Genomic DNA, 14,700 nt, shown 5'->3' on the forward strand with positions numbered 1-14,700 from the left:
GTCGGCTAGGTGAGAAAAAGGCAAGCGTTGCTTTGTTGAGCAAAGGCGCATTGGGGCTGTGGTTTGTGCCCCGAGGAGAGTCTACCTTTCCGGAATGCAGCTCCCTGAATGGAGTTTGGAGCGGAGCATGAGATGTGGTCTCGGTGCAGAGCTCCCAAGCTGGCTCCGGGCGGATTGCTGGGTTCTGCGCCAAGAAGGCATTTGCCTCCCATCTCCTGCTTGTCCACGAAGGAGAACACTTTAGGAGTGGGTTTCCAGCTCAGGAGACCACCAGCAAAGCAGCAGGGCCCAGGCAGCCAGAGGCAGCCCAGACCCTCTTTGGCCTATGGAGCCCAGAGGCCTGGGGGAGAAAAAGGCAAGCGTTGCTTTGCTGAGCAAAGGCACATTGGGGCTGTGGTTTGTTCCCCGAGGAGAGTCTCCCTTTCCAGAATGCAGCACCCTGAAAGGAGTATGCAGCAGAGCATAAGATGTGGCCTTGGTGCTAAGTTCCCTAGCTGGCCCTTGGTTGACTGCTGGGGCCTCCGCCCAGAAGGCATTTTCCTGGCAACTCCTGCTTCTCCACGAAGGAGATCACGTTTGGAGTGGCTTTCCAGCTCAGGAGACCACCAGCAAAGCAGCAGGGCCCAGGCAGCCAGAGGCAGCCCAGACCCTCTTTGGCCTATGGAGCCCAGAGGCCTGGGGGAGAAAAAGGCAAGCGTTGCTTTGCTGAGCAAAGGCGCATTGGGGCTGTGGTTTGTTCCCTGAGGAGAGTCTCCCTTTCCAGAATGCAGCTCCTTGAATGGAGTTTGGAGCAGAGCTTGAGATGTGGTCTCGGTGCTGAGCTCCCTAGCTGGTTCCGGGAGGGTTGCTGTGGCCTGCGACCAGAAGGCATTTTTCTGCAAACTCTTGCTTCGCCATGAAGGACAACATGTTTGGAGTGGGTTTCCAGCTCAGGAGACCACCAGCAAAGCAGCAGGGCCCAGGTAGCCAGAGGCAGCCCAGACTCTCTTTGGCGTATGGAGTCCAGAGGTCTAGGGGAGAAAAAGGAAAGCGTTGCTTTGCTGAGCAAAGGCGCATTGGGGCTGTGGTTTGTTCCCCGAGGAGAGTCGAACTTTCCCGAATGCAGCTCCCTGCATGGAGTTTGGAGCGGAGCGTGAGATAAGGTCTCGTTGCAGAGCTCTCTAGCTGGCTCCGTGGGGATTGCTGTGGCCTGCGCCCAGAAGGCATTCTCCTGCCAACTCCTGCTTCTCCACGAAGGAGAACCCGTTCGGAGTGGGTTTCAAGCTCAGGAGACCACGAGCAAAGGAGCAGGGCCCAGGGAGCCAGAGGCAACCCAGACCCTCATTGCCCTCTGGAGACTAGTCGGCTAGGTGAGAAAAAGGCAAGCGTTGCTTTGTTGAGCAAAGGCGCATTGGGGCTGTGGTTTGTGCCCCGAGGAGAGTCTACCTTTCCGGAATGCAGCTCCCTGCATGGAGTTTGGAGCAGAGCTTGAGATGTGGTCTCGGTGCTGAGCTCCCTAGCTGGTTCCGGGAGGGTTGCTGGGGCCTGCCTCCAGAAGGCATTTTTCTGCAAACTCTTGCTTCGCCATGAAGGACAACATGTTTGGAGTGGGTTTCCAGCTCAGGAGACCACCAGCAAAGCAGCAGGGCCCAGGGAGCCAGAGGCAGCCCAGACTCTCTTTGGCGTATGGAGTCCAGAGGTCTAGGGGAGAAAAAGGAAAGCGTTGCTTTGCTATGCAAAGGCGCATTGGGGCTGTGGTTTGTTCCCCGAGGAGAGTCAAACTTTCCCGAATGCAGCTCCCTGCATGGAGTTTGGAGCGGAGCGTGAGATAAGGTCTCGTTGCAGAGCTCTCTAGCTGGCTCCGTGGGGATTGCTGTGGCCTGCGCCCAGAAGGCATTCTCCTGCCAACTCCTGCTTCTCCACGAAGGAGAACCCGTTCGGAGTGGGTTTCAAGCTCAGGAGACCACGAGCAAAGGAGCAGGGCCCAGGGAGCCAGAGGCAACCCAGACCCTCATTGCCCTCTGGAGACTAGTCGGCTAGGTGAGAAAAAGGCAAGCGTTGCTTTGTTGAGCAAAGGCGCATTGGGGCTGTGGTTTGTGCCCCGAGGAGAGTCTACCTTTCCGGAATGCAGCTCCCTGAATGGAGTTTGGAGCGGAGCATGAGATGTGGTCTCGGTGCAGAGCTCCCAAGCTGGCTCCGGGCGGATTGCTGGGTTCTGCGCCAAGAAGGCATTTGCCTCCCATCTCCTGCTTGTCCACGAAGGAGAACACTTTAGGAGTGGGTTTCCAGCTCAGGAGACCACCAGCAAAGCAGCAGGGCCCAGGCAGCCAGAGGCAGCCCAGACCCTCTTTGGCCTATGGAGCCCAGAGGCCTGGGGGAGAAAAAGGCAAGCGTTGCTTTGCTGAGCAAAGGCACATTGGGGCTGTGGTTTGTTCCCCGAGGAGAGTCTCCCTTTCCAGAATGCAGCACCCTGAATGGAGTATGCAGCGGAGCATAAGATGTGGCCTCGGTGCTAAGTTCCCTAGCTGGCCCTGGGTTGACTGCTGGGGCCTCCGCCCAGAAGGCATTTTCCTGGCAACTCCTGCTTCTCCACGAAGGAGAACACGTTTGGAGTGGCTTTCCAGCTCAGGAGACCACCAGCAAAGCAGCAGGGCCTAGGCAGCCAGAGGCAGCCCAGACCCTCTTTGGCCTATGGAGCCCAGAGGCCTGGGGGAGAAAAAGGCAAGCGTTGCTTTGCTGAGCAAATGCGCATTGGGGCTGTGATTTGTTCCCTGAGGAGAGTCTCCCTTTCCAGAATGCAGCTCCTTGAATGGAGTTTGGAGCAGAGCTTGAGATGTGGTCTCGGTGCTGAGCTCCCTAGCTGGTTCCGGGAGGGTTGCTGGGGCCTGCCACCAGAAGGCATTTTTCTGCAAACTCTTGCTTCGCCATGAAGGACAACATGTTTGGAGTGGGTTTCCAGCTCAGGAGACCACCAGCAAAGCAGCAGGGCCCAGGGAGCCAGAGGCAGCCCAGACTCTCTTTGGCGTATGGAGTCCAGAGGTCTAGGGGAGAAAAAGGAAAGCGTTGCTTTGCTGAGCAAAGGCGCATTGGGGCTGTGGTTTGTTCCCCGAGGAGAGTCGAACTTTCCCGAATGCAGCTCCCTGCATGGAGTTTGGAGCGGAGCGTGAGATAAGGTCTCCTGGCAGAGCTCTCTAGCTGGCTCCGTGGGGATTGCTGTGGCCTGCGCCCAGAAGGCATTTTCCTGCCAACTCCTGCTTCTCCACGAAGGAGAACCCGTTCGGAGTGGGTTTCAAGCTCAGGAGACCACGAGCAAAGGAGCAGGGCCCAGGGAGCCAGAGGCAACCCAGACCCTCATTGCCCTCTGGAGACTAGTCGGCTAGGTGAGAAAAAGGCAAGCGTTGCTTTGTTGAGCAAAGGCGCATTGGGGCTGTGGTTTGTGCCCCGAGGAGAGTCTACCTTTCCGGAATGCAGCTCCCTGCATGGAGTTTGGAGCAGAGCTTGAGATGTGGTCTCGGTGCTGAGCTCCCTAGCTGGTTCCGGGAGGGTTGCTGGGGCCTGCCTCCAGAAGGCATTTTTCTGCAAACTCTTGCTTCGCCATGAAGGACAACATGTTTGGAGTGGGTTTCCAGCTCAGGAGACCACCAGCAAAGCAGCAGGGCCCAGGGAGCCAGAGGCAGCCCAGACTCTCTTTGGCGTATGGAGTCCAGAGGTCTAGGGGAGAAAAAGGAAAGCGTTGCTTTGCTATGCAAAGGCGCATTGGGGCTGTGGTTTGTTCCCCGAGGAGAGTCAAACTTTCCCGAATGCAGCACCCTGAATGGAGTATGCAGCGGAGCATATGATGTGGCCTCGGTGTTAAGTTCCCTAGCTGGCCCTGGGTTGATTGCTGGGTCCTCTGCCCAGAAGGCATTTCCCTGGCAACTACTGCTTCTCCACGAAGGAGAACACGTTTGGAGTGGCTTTCCAGCTCAGGAGACCACCAGCAAAGCAGCAGGGGCCAGGCAGCCAGAGGCAGCCCAGACTCTCTTTGGCCTATGGAGACCAGAGGCCTGGGGGAGAAAAAGGCAAGCGTTGCTCTGCTGAGCAAAGGCGCATTGGGGCTGTGGTTTGTTCCCTGAGGAGAGTCTCCCTTTCCAGAATGCAGCTCCTTGAATGGAGTTTGGAGCAGAGCTTGAGATGTGGTCTCGGTGCTGAACTCCCTAGCTGGTTCCGGGAGGGTTGCTGGGGCCTGCGACCAGAAGGCATTTTTCTGCAAACTCTTGCTTCGCCATGAAGGACAACATGTTTGGAGTGGGTTTCCAGCTCAGGAGACCACCAGCAAAGCAGCAGGGCCCAGGGAGCCAGAGGCAGCCCAGACTCTCTTTGGCGTATGGAGTCCAGAGGTCTAGGGGAGAAAAAGGAAAGCGTTGCTTTGCTGAGCAAAGGCGCATTGGGGCTGTGGTTTGTTCCCCGAGGAGAGTCGAACTTTCCCGAATGCAGCTCCCTGCATGGAGTTTGGAGCGGAGCGTGAGATAAGGTCTCCTGGCAGAGCTCTCTAGCTGGCTCCGTGGGGATTGCTGTGGCCTGCGCCCAGAAGGCATTTTCCTGCCAACTCCTGCTTCTCCACGAAGGAGAACCCGTACGGAGTGGGTTTCAAGCTCAGGAGACCACGAGCAAAGGAGCAGGGCCCAGGGAGCCAGAGGCAACCCAGACCCTCATTGCCCTCTGGAGACTAGTCGGCTAGGTGAGAAAAAGGCAAGCGTTGCTTTGTTGAGCAAAGGCGCATTGGGGCTGTGGTTTGTGCCCCGAGGAGAGGCTACCTTTCCGGAATGCAGCTCCCTGAATGGAGTTTGGAGCGGAGCATGAGATGTGGTCTCGGTGCAGAGCTCCCAAGCTGGCTCCGGGCGGATTGCTGGGTTCTGCGCCAAGAAGGCATTTGCCTCCCATCTCCTGCTTGTCCACGAAGGAGAACACTTTAGGAGTGGGTTTCCAGCTCAGGAGACCACCAGCAAAGCAGCAGGGCCCAGGCAGCCAGAGGCAGCCCAGACCCTCTTTGGCCTATGGAGCCCAGAGGCCTGGGGGAGAAAAAGGCAAGCGTTGCTTTGCTGAGTAAAGGCGCATTGGGGCTGTGGTTTGTTCCCCGAAGAGAGTCTCTCTTTCCAGAATGCAGCACCCTGAATGGAGTATGCAGCGGAGCATAAGATGTGGCCTCGGTGCTAAGTTCCCTAGCTGGCCCTGGGTTGACTGCTGGGGCCTCCGCCCAGAAGGCATTATCCTGCCAACTCCTGCTTCTCCACGGAGGAGAACACGTTTGGAGTGGCTTTCCAGCTCAGGAGACCACCAGCAAAGCAGCAGGGCCCAGGCAGCCTGAGGCAACCCAGACCCTCTTTGGCCTATGGAGCCCAGAGGCCTGGGGGAGAAAAAGGCAAGCGTTGCTTTGCTGAGCAAAGGCGCATTGGGGCTGTGGTTTGTTCCCTGAGGAGAGTCTCCCTTTCCAGAATGCAGCTCCTTGAATGGAGTTTGGAGCAGAGCTTGAGATGTGGTCTCGGTGCTGAGCTCCCTAGCTGGTTCCGGGAGGGTTGCTGGGGCCTGCCACCAGAAGGCATTTTTCTGCAAACTCTTGCTTCGCCATGAAGGACAACATGTTTGGAGTGGGTTTCCAGCTCAGGAGACCACCAGGAAAGCAGCAAGGCCCAGGGAGCCAGAGGCAGCCCAGACTCTCTTTGGCGTATGGAGTCCAGAGGTCTAGGGGAGAAAAAGGAAAGCGTTGCTTTGCTGAGCAAAGGCGCATTGGGGCTGTGGTTTGTTCCCCGAGGAGAGTCGAACTTTCCCGAATGCAGCTCCCTGCATGGAGTTTGGAGCGGAGCGTGAGATAAGGTCTCGTGGCAGAGCTCTCTAGCTGGCTCCGTGGGGATTGCTGTGGCCTGCGCCCAGAAGGCATTTTCCTGCCAACTCCTGCTTCTCCACGAAGGAGAACCCGTTCGGAGTGGGTTTCAAGCTCAGGAGACCACGAGCAAAGGAGCAGGGCCCAGGGAGCCAGAGGCAACCCAGACCCTCATTGCCCTCTGGAGACTAGTCGGCTAGGTGAGAAAAATGCAAGCGTTGCTTTGTTGAGCAAGGCGCATTGGGGCTGTGGTTTGTGCCCCGAGGAGAGTCTACCTTTCCGGAATGCAGCTCCCTGCATGGAGTTTGGAGCAGAGCTTGAGATGTGGTCTCGGTGCTGAGCTCCCTAGCTGGTTCCGGGAGGGTTGCTGGGGCCTGCGACCAGAAGGCATTTTTCTGCAAACTCTTGCTTCGCCATGAATGACAACATGTTTGGAGTGGGTTTCCAGCTCAGGAGACCACCAGCAAAGCAGCAGGGCCCAGGGAGCCAGAGGCAGCCCAGACTCTCTTTGGCATATGGAGTCCAGAGGTCTAGGGGAGAAAAAGGAAAGCGTTGCTTTGCTATGCAAAGGCGCATTGGGGCTGTGGTTTGTTCCCCGAGGAGAGTCAAACTTTCCCGAATGCAGCACCCTGAATGGAGTATGCAGCGGAGCATAAGATGTGGCCTCGGTGTTAAGTTCCCTAGCTGGCCCTGGGTTGATTGCTGGGTCCTCTGCCCAGAAGGCATTTCCCTGGCAACTACTGCTTCTCCACGAAGGAGAACACGTTTGGAGTGGCTTTCCAGCTCAGGAGACCACCAGCAAAGCAGCAGGGGCCAGGCAGCCAGAGGCAGCCCAGACTCTCTTTGGCCTATGGAGACCAGAGGCCTGGGGGAGAAAAAGGCAAGCGTTGCTCTGCTGAGCAAAGGCGCATTGGGGCTGTGGTTTGTTCCCTGAGGAGAGTCTCCCTTTCCAGAATGCAGCTCCTTGAATGGAGTTTGGAGCAGAGCTTGAGATGTGGTCTCGGTGCTGAACTCCCTAGCTGGTTCCGGGAGGGTTGCTGGGGCCTGCGACCAGAAGGCATTTTTCTGCAAACTCTTGCTTCGCCATGAAGGACAACATGTTTGGAGTGGGTTTCCAGCTCAGGAGACCACCAGCAAAGCAGCAGGGCCCAGGGAGCCAGAGGCAGCCCAGACTCTCTTTGGCGTATGGAGTCCAGAGGTCTAGGGGAGAAAAAGAAAAGCGTTGCTTTGCTGAGCAAAGGCGCATTGGGGCTGTGGTTTGTTCCCCGAGGAGAGTCGAACTTTCCCGAATGCAGCTCCCTGCATGGAGTTTGGAGCGGAGCGTGAGATAAGGTCTCGTGGCAGAGCTCTCTAGCTGGCTCCGTGGGGATTGCTGTGGCCTGCGCCCACAAGGCATTTTCCTGCCAACTCCTGCTTCTCCACGAAGGAGAACCCGTTCGGAGTGGGTTTCAAGCTCAGGAGACCACGAGCAAAGGAGCAGGGCCCAGGGAGCCAGAGGCAACCCAGACCCTCATTGCCCTCTGGAGACTAGTCGGCTAGGTGAGAAAAAGGCAAGCGTTGCTTTGTTGAGCAAAGGCGCATTGGGGCTGTGGTTTGTGCCCCGAGGAGAGTCTACCTTTCCGGAATGCAGCTCCCTGCATGGAGTTTGGAGCAGAGCTTGAGATGTGGTCTCGGTGCTGAGCTCCCTAGCTGGTTCCGGGAGGGTTGCTGGGGCCTGCGACCAGAAGGCATTTTTCTGCAAACTCTTGCTTCGCCATGAATGACAACATGTTTGGAGTGGGTTTCCAGCTCAGGAGACCACCAGCAAAGCAGCAGGGCCCAGGGAGCCAGAGGCAGCCCAGACTCTCTTTGGCGTATGGAGTCCAGAGGTCTAGGGGAGAAAAAGGAAAGCGTTGCTTTGCTATGCAAAGGCGCATTGGGGCTGTGGTTTGTTCCCCGAGGAGAGTCAAACTTTCCCGAATGCAGCACCCTGAATGGAGTATGCAGCGGAGCATAAGATGTGGCCTCGGTGTTAAGTTCCCTAGCTGGCCCTGGGTTGATTGCTGGGGCCTCTGCCCAGAAGGCATTTCCCTGGCAACTACTGCTTCTCCACGAAGGAGAACACGTTTGGAGTGGCTTTCCAGCTCAGGAGACCACCAGCAAAGCAGCAGGGCCCAGGCAGCCAGAGGCAGCCCAGACCCTCTTTGGCCTATGGAGCCCAGAGGCCTGGGGGAGAAAAAGGCAAGCGTTGCTTTGCTGAGTAAAGGCGCATTGGGGCTGTGGTTTGTTCCCCGAGGAGAGTCTCCCTTTCCAGAATGCAGCACCCTGAATGGAGTATGCAGCGGAGCATAAGATGTGGCCTCGGTGCTAAGTTCCCTAGCTGGCCCTGGGTTGACTGCTGGGGCCTCCGCCCAGAAGGCATTTTCCTGGCAACTCCTGCTTCTCCACGGAGGAGAACACGTTTGGAGTGGCTTTCCAGCTCAGGAGACCACCAGCAAAGCAGCAGGGCCCAGGCAGCCTGAGGCAGCCCAGACCCTCTTTGGCCTATGGAGACCAGAGGCCTGGGGGAGAAAAAGGCAAGCGTTGCTTTGCTGAGCAAAGGCGCATTGGGGCTGTGGTTTGTTCCCTGAGGAGAGTCTCCCTTTCCAGAATGCAGCTCCTTGAATGGAGTTTGGAGCAGAGCTTGAGATGTGGTCTCGGTGCTGAGCTCCCTAGCTGGTTCCGGGAGGGTTGCTGGGGCCTGCCACCAGAAGGCATTTTTCTGCAAACTCTTGCTTCGCCATGAAGGACAACATGTTTGGAGTGGGTTTCCAGCTCAGGAGACCACCAGGAAAGCAGCAAGGCCCAGGGAGCCAGAGGCAGCCCAGACTCTCTTTGGCATATGGAGTCCAGAGTTCTAGGGGAGAAAAAAGAAAGCGTTGCTTTGCTGAGCAAAGGCGCATTGGGGCTGTGGTTTGTTCCCCGAGGAGAGTCAAACTTTCCCGAATGCAGCTCCCTGCGTGGAGTTTGGAGCGAAGCGTGAGATAAGGTCTTGTGGCAGAGCTCTCTAGCTGGCTCCGTGGGGATTGCTGTGGCCTGCGCCCAGAAGGCATTTTCCTGCCAACTCCTGCTTCTCCACGAAGGAGAACCCGTTCGGAGTGGGTTTCAAGCTCAGGAGACCACGAGCAAAGGAGCAGGGCCCAGGGAGCCAGAGGCAACCCAGACCCTCATTGCCCTCTGGAGACTAGTCGGCTAGGTGAGAGAAAGGCAAGCGTTGCTTTGTTGAGCAAAGGCGCATTGGGGCTGTGGTTTGTGCCCCGAGGAGAGTCTACCTTTCCGGAATGCAGCTCCCTGCATGGAGTTTGGAGCAGAGCTTGAGATGTGGTCTCGGTGCTGAGCTCCCTAGCTGGTTCCGGGAGGGTTGCTGGGGCTTGCCACCAGAAGGCATTTTTCTGTAAACTCTTGCTTCGCCATGAAGGACAACATGTTTGGAGTGGGTTTCCAGCTCAGGAGACCACCAGCAAAGCAGCAGGGCCCAGGGAGCCAGAGGCAGCCCAGACTCTCTTTGGCGTATGGAGTCCAGAGGTCTAGGGGAGAAAAAGGAAAGCGTTGCTTTGCTGAGCAAAGGCGCATTGGGGCTGTGGTTTGTTCCCCGAGGAGAGTTGAACTTTCCCGAATGGAGCTCCCTGCATGGAGTTTGGAGCGGAGCGTGAGATAAGGTCTCATTGCAGAGCTCTCTGGCTGGCTCCGTGGGGATTGCTGTGGCCTGCGCCCAGAAGGCATTCTCCTGCCAACTCCTGCTTCTCCACGAAGGAGAACCCGTTCGGAGTGGGTTTCAAGCTCAGGAGACCACGAGCAAAGGAGCAGGGCCCAGGGAGCCAGAGGCAACCCAGACCCTCATTGCCCTCTGGAGACTAGTCGGCTAGGTGAGAAAAAGGCAAGCGTTGCTTTGTTGAGCAAAGGCGCATTGGGGCTGTGGTTTGTGCCCCGAGGAGAGTCTACCTTTCCGGAATGCAGCTCCCTGAATGGAGTTTGGAGCGGAGCATGAGATGTGGTCTCGGTGCAGAGCTCCCAAGCTGGCTCCGGGCGGATTGCTGGGTTCTGCGCCAAGAAGGCATTTGCCTCCCATCTCCTGCTTGTCCACGAAGGAGAACACTTTAGGAGTGGGTTTCCAGCTCAGGAGACCACCAGCAAAGCAGCAGGGCCCAGGCAGCCAGAGGCACCCCAGACCCTCTTTGGCCTATGGAGACCAGAGGCCTGGGGGAGAAAAAGGCAAGCGTTGCTTTGCTGAGCAAAGGCGCATTGGGGCTGTGGTTTGTTCCCCGAGGAGAGTCTCCCTTTCCAGAATGCAGCACCCTGAATGGAGTATGCAGCGGAGCATAAGATGTGGCCTCGGTGTTAAGTTCCCTAGCTGGCCCTGGGTTGATTGCTGGGGCCTCTGCCCAGAAGGCATTTCCCTGGCAACTACTGCTTCTCCACGAAGGAGAACACGTTTGGAGTGGCTTTCCAGCTCAGGAGACCACCAGCAAAGCAGCAGGGCCCAGGCAGCCAGAGGCAGCCCAGACCCTCTTTGGCCTATGGAGACCAGAGGCCTGGGGGAGAAAAAGGCAAGCGTTGCTTTGCTGAGCAACGGCGCATTGGGGCTGTGGTTTGTTCCCTGAGGAGAGTCTCCCTTTCCAGAATGCAGCTCCTTGAATGGAGTTTGGATCAGAGCTTGAGATGTGGTCTCGGTGCTGAACTCCCTAGCTGGTTCCGGGAGGGTTGCTGGGGCCTGCGACCAGAAGGCATTTTTCTGCAAACTCTTGCTTCGCCATGAAGGACAACATGTTTGGAGTGGGTTTCCAGCTCAGGAGACCACCAGCAAAGCAGCAGGGCCCAGGCAGCCAGAGGCAGCCCAGACCCTATTTGGCCTATGGAGACCAGAGGCCTGGGGGAGAAAAAGGCAAGCGTTGCTTTGCTGAGTAAAGGCGCATTGGGGCTGTGGTTTGTTCCCCGAGGAGAGTCTCCCTTTCCAGAATGCAGCACCCTGAATGGAGTATGCAGCGGAGCATAAGATGTGGCCTCGGTGCTAAGTTCCCTAGCTGGCCCTGGGTTGACTGCTGGGGCCTCCGCCCAGAAGGCATTCTCCTGGCAACTCCTGCTTCTCCACGGAGGAGAACACGTTTGGAGTGGCTTTCCAGCTCAGGAGACCACCAGCAAAGCAGCAGGGCCCAGGCAGCCTGAGGCAGCCCAGACCCTCTTTGGCCTATGGAGCCCAGAGGCCTGGGGGAGAAAAAGGCAAGCGTTGCTTTGCTGAGCAAAGGCGCATTGGGGCTGTGGTTTGTTCCCTGAGGAGAGTCTCCATTTCCAGAATGCAGCTCCCTGCATGGAGTTTGGAGCAGAGCTTGAGATGTGGTCTCGGTGCTGAGCTCCCTAGCTGGTTCCGGGAGGGTTGCTGGGGCCTGCGACCAGAAGGCATTTTTCTGCAAACTCTTGCTTCGCCATGAAGGACAACATGTTTGGAGTGGGTTTCCAGCTCAGGAGACCACCAGCAAAGCATCAGGGCCCAGGGAGCCAGAGGCAGCCCAGACTATCTTTGGCGTATGGAGTCCAGAGGTCTAGGGGAGAAAAAGGAAAGCGTTGCTTTGCTGAGCAAAGGCGCATTGGGGCTGTGGTTTGTTCCCCGAGGAGAGTCAAACTTTCCCGAATGCAGCTCCCTGCATGGAGTTTGGAGCGGAGCGTGAGATAAGGTCTCGTGGCAGAGCTCTCTAGCTGGCTCCGTGGGGATTGCTGTGGCCTGCGCCCAGAAGGCATTTTCCTGCCAACTCCTGCTTCTCCACGAAGGAGAACCCGTTCGGAGTGGGTTTCAAGCTCAGGAGACCACGAGCAAAGGAGCAGGGCCCAGGGAGCCAGAGGCAACCCAGACCCTCATTGCCCTCTGGAGACTAGTCGGCTAGGTGAGAAAAAGGCAAGCGTTGCTTTGTTGAGCAAAGGCGCATTGGGGCTGTGGTTTGTGCCCCGAGGAGAGTCTACCTTTCCGGAATGCAGCTCCTTGAATGGAGTTTGGAGCAGAGCGTGAGATGTGGTCTCGGTGCTGAGCTCCCTAGCTGGTTCCGGGAGGGTTGCTGGGGCCTGCGACCAGAAGGCATTTTTCTGCAAACTCTTGCTTCGCCATGAATGACAACATGGTTGGAGTGGGTTTCCAGCTCAGGAGACCACCAGCAAAGCAGCAGGGCCCAGGGAGCCAGAGGCAGCCCAGACTCTCTTTGGCGTATGGAGTCCAGAGGTCTAGGGGAGAAAAAGGAAAGCGTTGCTTTGCTGAGCAAAGGCGCATTGGGGCTGTGGTTTGTTCCCCGAGGAGAGTCAAACTTTCCCGAATGCAGCACCCTGAATGGAGTATGCAGCGGAGCATAAGATGTGGCCTCGGTGTTAAGTTCCCTAGCTGGCCCTGGGTTGATTGCTGGGGCCTCTGCCCAGGAGGCATTTCCCTGGCAACTACTGCTTCTCCACGAAGGAGAACACGTTTGGAGTGGCTTTCCAGCTCAGGAGACCACCAGCAAAGCAGCAGGGCCCAGGCAGCCAGAGGCAGCCCAGACCCTCTTTGGCCTATGGAGACCAGAGGCCTGGGGGAGAAAATGGCAAGCGTTGCTTTGCTGAGCAAAGGCGCATTGGGGCTGTGGTTTGTTCCCTGAGGAGAGTCTCCCTTTCCAGAATGCAGCTCCTTGAATGGAGTTTGGAGCAGAGCTTGAGATGTGGTCTCGGTGCTGAACTCCCTAGCTGGTTCCGGGAGGGTTGCTGGGGCCTGCGACCAGAAGGCATTTTTCTGCAAACTCTTGCTTCGCCATGAAGGACAACATGTTTGGAGTGGGTTTCCAGCTCAGGAGACCACCAGCAAAGCAGCAGGGCCCAGGGAGCCAGAGGCAGCCCAGACTCTCTTTGGCGTATGGAGTCCAGAGGTCTAGGGGAGAAAAAGGAAAGCGTTGCTTTGCTGAGCAAAGGCGCATTGGGGCTGTGGTTTGTTCCCCGAGGAGAGTCGAACTTTCCCGAATGCAGCTCCCTGCATGGAGTTTGGAGCGGAGCGTGAGATAAGGTCTCGTGGCAGAGCTCTCTAGCTGGCTCCGTGGGGATTGCTGTGGCCTGCGCCCACAAGGCATTTTCCTGCCAACTCCTGCTTCTCCACGAAGGAGAACCCGTTCGGAGTGGGTTTCAAGCTCAGGAGACCACGAGCAAAGGAGCAGGGCCCAGGGAGCCAGAGGCAACCCAGACCCTCATTGCCCTCTGGAGACTAGTCGGCTAGGTGAGAAAAAGGCAAGCGTTGCTTTGTTGAGCAAAGGCGCATTGGGGCTGTGGTTTGTGCCCCGAGGAGAGGCTACCTTTCCGGAATGCAGCTCCCTGAATGGAGTTTGGAGTGGAGCATGAGATGTGGTCTCGGTGCAGAGCTCCCAAGCTGGCTCCGGGCGGATTGCTGGGTTCTGCGCCAAGAAGGCATTTGCCTCCCATCTCCTGCTTGTCCACGAAGGAGAACACTTTAGGAGTGGGTTTCCAGCTCAGGAGACCACCAGCAAAGCAGCAGGGCCCAGGCAGCCAGAGGCAGCCCAGACCCTCTTTGGCCTATGGAGCCCAGAGGCCTGGGGGAGAAAAAGGCAAGCGTTGCTTTGCTGAGTAAAGGCGCATTGGGGCTGTGGTTTGTTCCCCGAGGAGAGTCTCCCTTTCCAGAATGCAGCACCCTGAATGGAGTATGCAGCGGAGCATAAGATGTGGCCTCGGTGCTAAGTTCCCTAGCTGGCCCTGGGTTGACTGCTGGGGCCTCCGCCCAGAAGGCATTATCCTGGCAACTCCTGCTTCTCCACGGAGGAGAACACGTTTGGAGTGGCTTTCCAGCTCAGGAGACCACCAGCAAAGCAGCAGGGCCCAGGCAGCCTGAGGCAGCCCAGACCCTCTTTGGCCTATGGAGACCAGAGGCCTGGGGGAGAAAAAGGCAAGCGTTGCTTTGCTGAGCAAAGGCGCATTGGGGCTGTGGTTTGTTCCCTGAGGAGAGTCTCCCTTTCCAGAATGCAGCTCCTTGAATGGAGTTTGGAGCAGAGCTTGAGATGTGGTCTCGGTGCTGAGCTCCCTAGCTGGTTCCGGGAGGGTTGCTGGGGCCTGCGACCAGAAGGCATTTTTCTGCAAACTCTTGCTTCGCCATGAAGGACAACATGTTTGGAGTGGGTTTCCAGCTCAGGAGACCACCAGGAAAGCAGCAAGGCCCAGGGAGCCAGAGGCAGCCCAGACTCTCTTTGGCGTATGGAGTCCAGAGGTCTAGGGGAGAAAAAGGAAAGCGTTGCATTGCTGAGCAAAGGCGCATTGGGGCTGTGGTTTGTTACCCGAGGAGAGTCAAACTTTTCCGAATGCAGCTCCCTGCATGGAGTTTGGAGCGGAGCGTGAGATAAGGTCTCGTGGCAGAGCTCTCTAGCTGGCTCCGTGGGGATTGCTGTGGCCTGCGCCCAGAAGGCATTCTCCTGCCAACTCCTGCTTCTCCACGAAGGAGAACCCGTTCGGAGTGGGTTTCAAGCTCAGGAGACCACGAGCAAAGGAGCAGGGCCCAGGGAGCCAGAGGCAACCCAGACCCTCATTGCCCTCTGGAGACTAGTCGGCTAGGTGAGAAAAAGGCAAGCGTTGCTTTGTTGAGCAAAGGCGCATTGGGGCTGTGGTTTGTGCCCCGAGGAGAGTCTACCTTTCCGGAATGCAGCTCCCTGCATGGAGTTTGGAGCAGAGCTTGAGATGTGGTCTCGGTGCTGAGCTCCCTAGCTGGTTCCGGGAGGGTTGCTGGGGCCTGCGACCAGAAGGCATTTTTCTGCAAACTCTTGCTTCGCCATGAAGGACAACATGTTTGGAGTGGGTTTCCAGCTCAGGAGACCACCAGCAAAGCAGCAGGGCCCAGGGAG

The sequence above is a fragment of the Sus scrofa genome, chromosome 6, assembly GCF_054392235.1.
Source record: "Sus scrofa isolate SSC_HxYL_T2T_F1_AM1 chromosome 6, Sscrofa_HxYL_maternal_Yorkshire_Landrace_v2.0, whole genome shotgun sequence".
NCBI classification, from domain to species: domain Eukaryota; kingdom Metazoa; phylum Chordata; class Mammalia; order Artiodactyla; family Suidae; genus Sus; species Sus scrofa.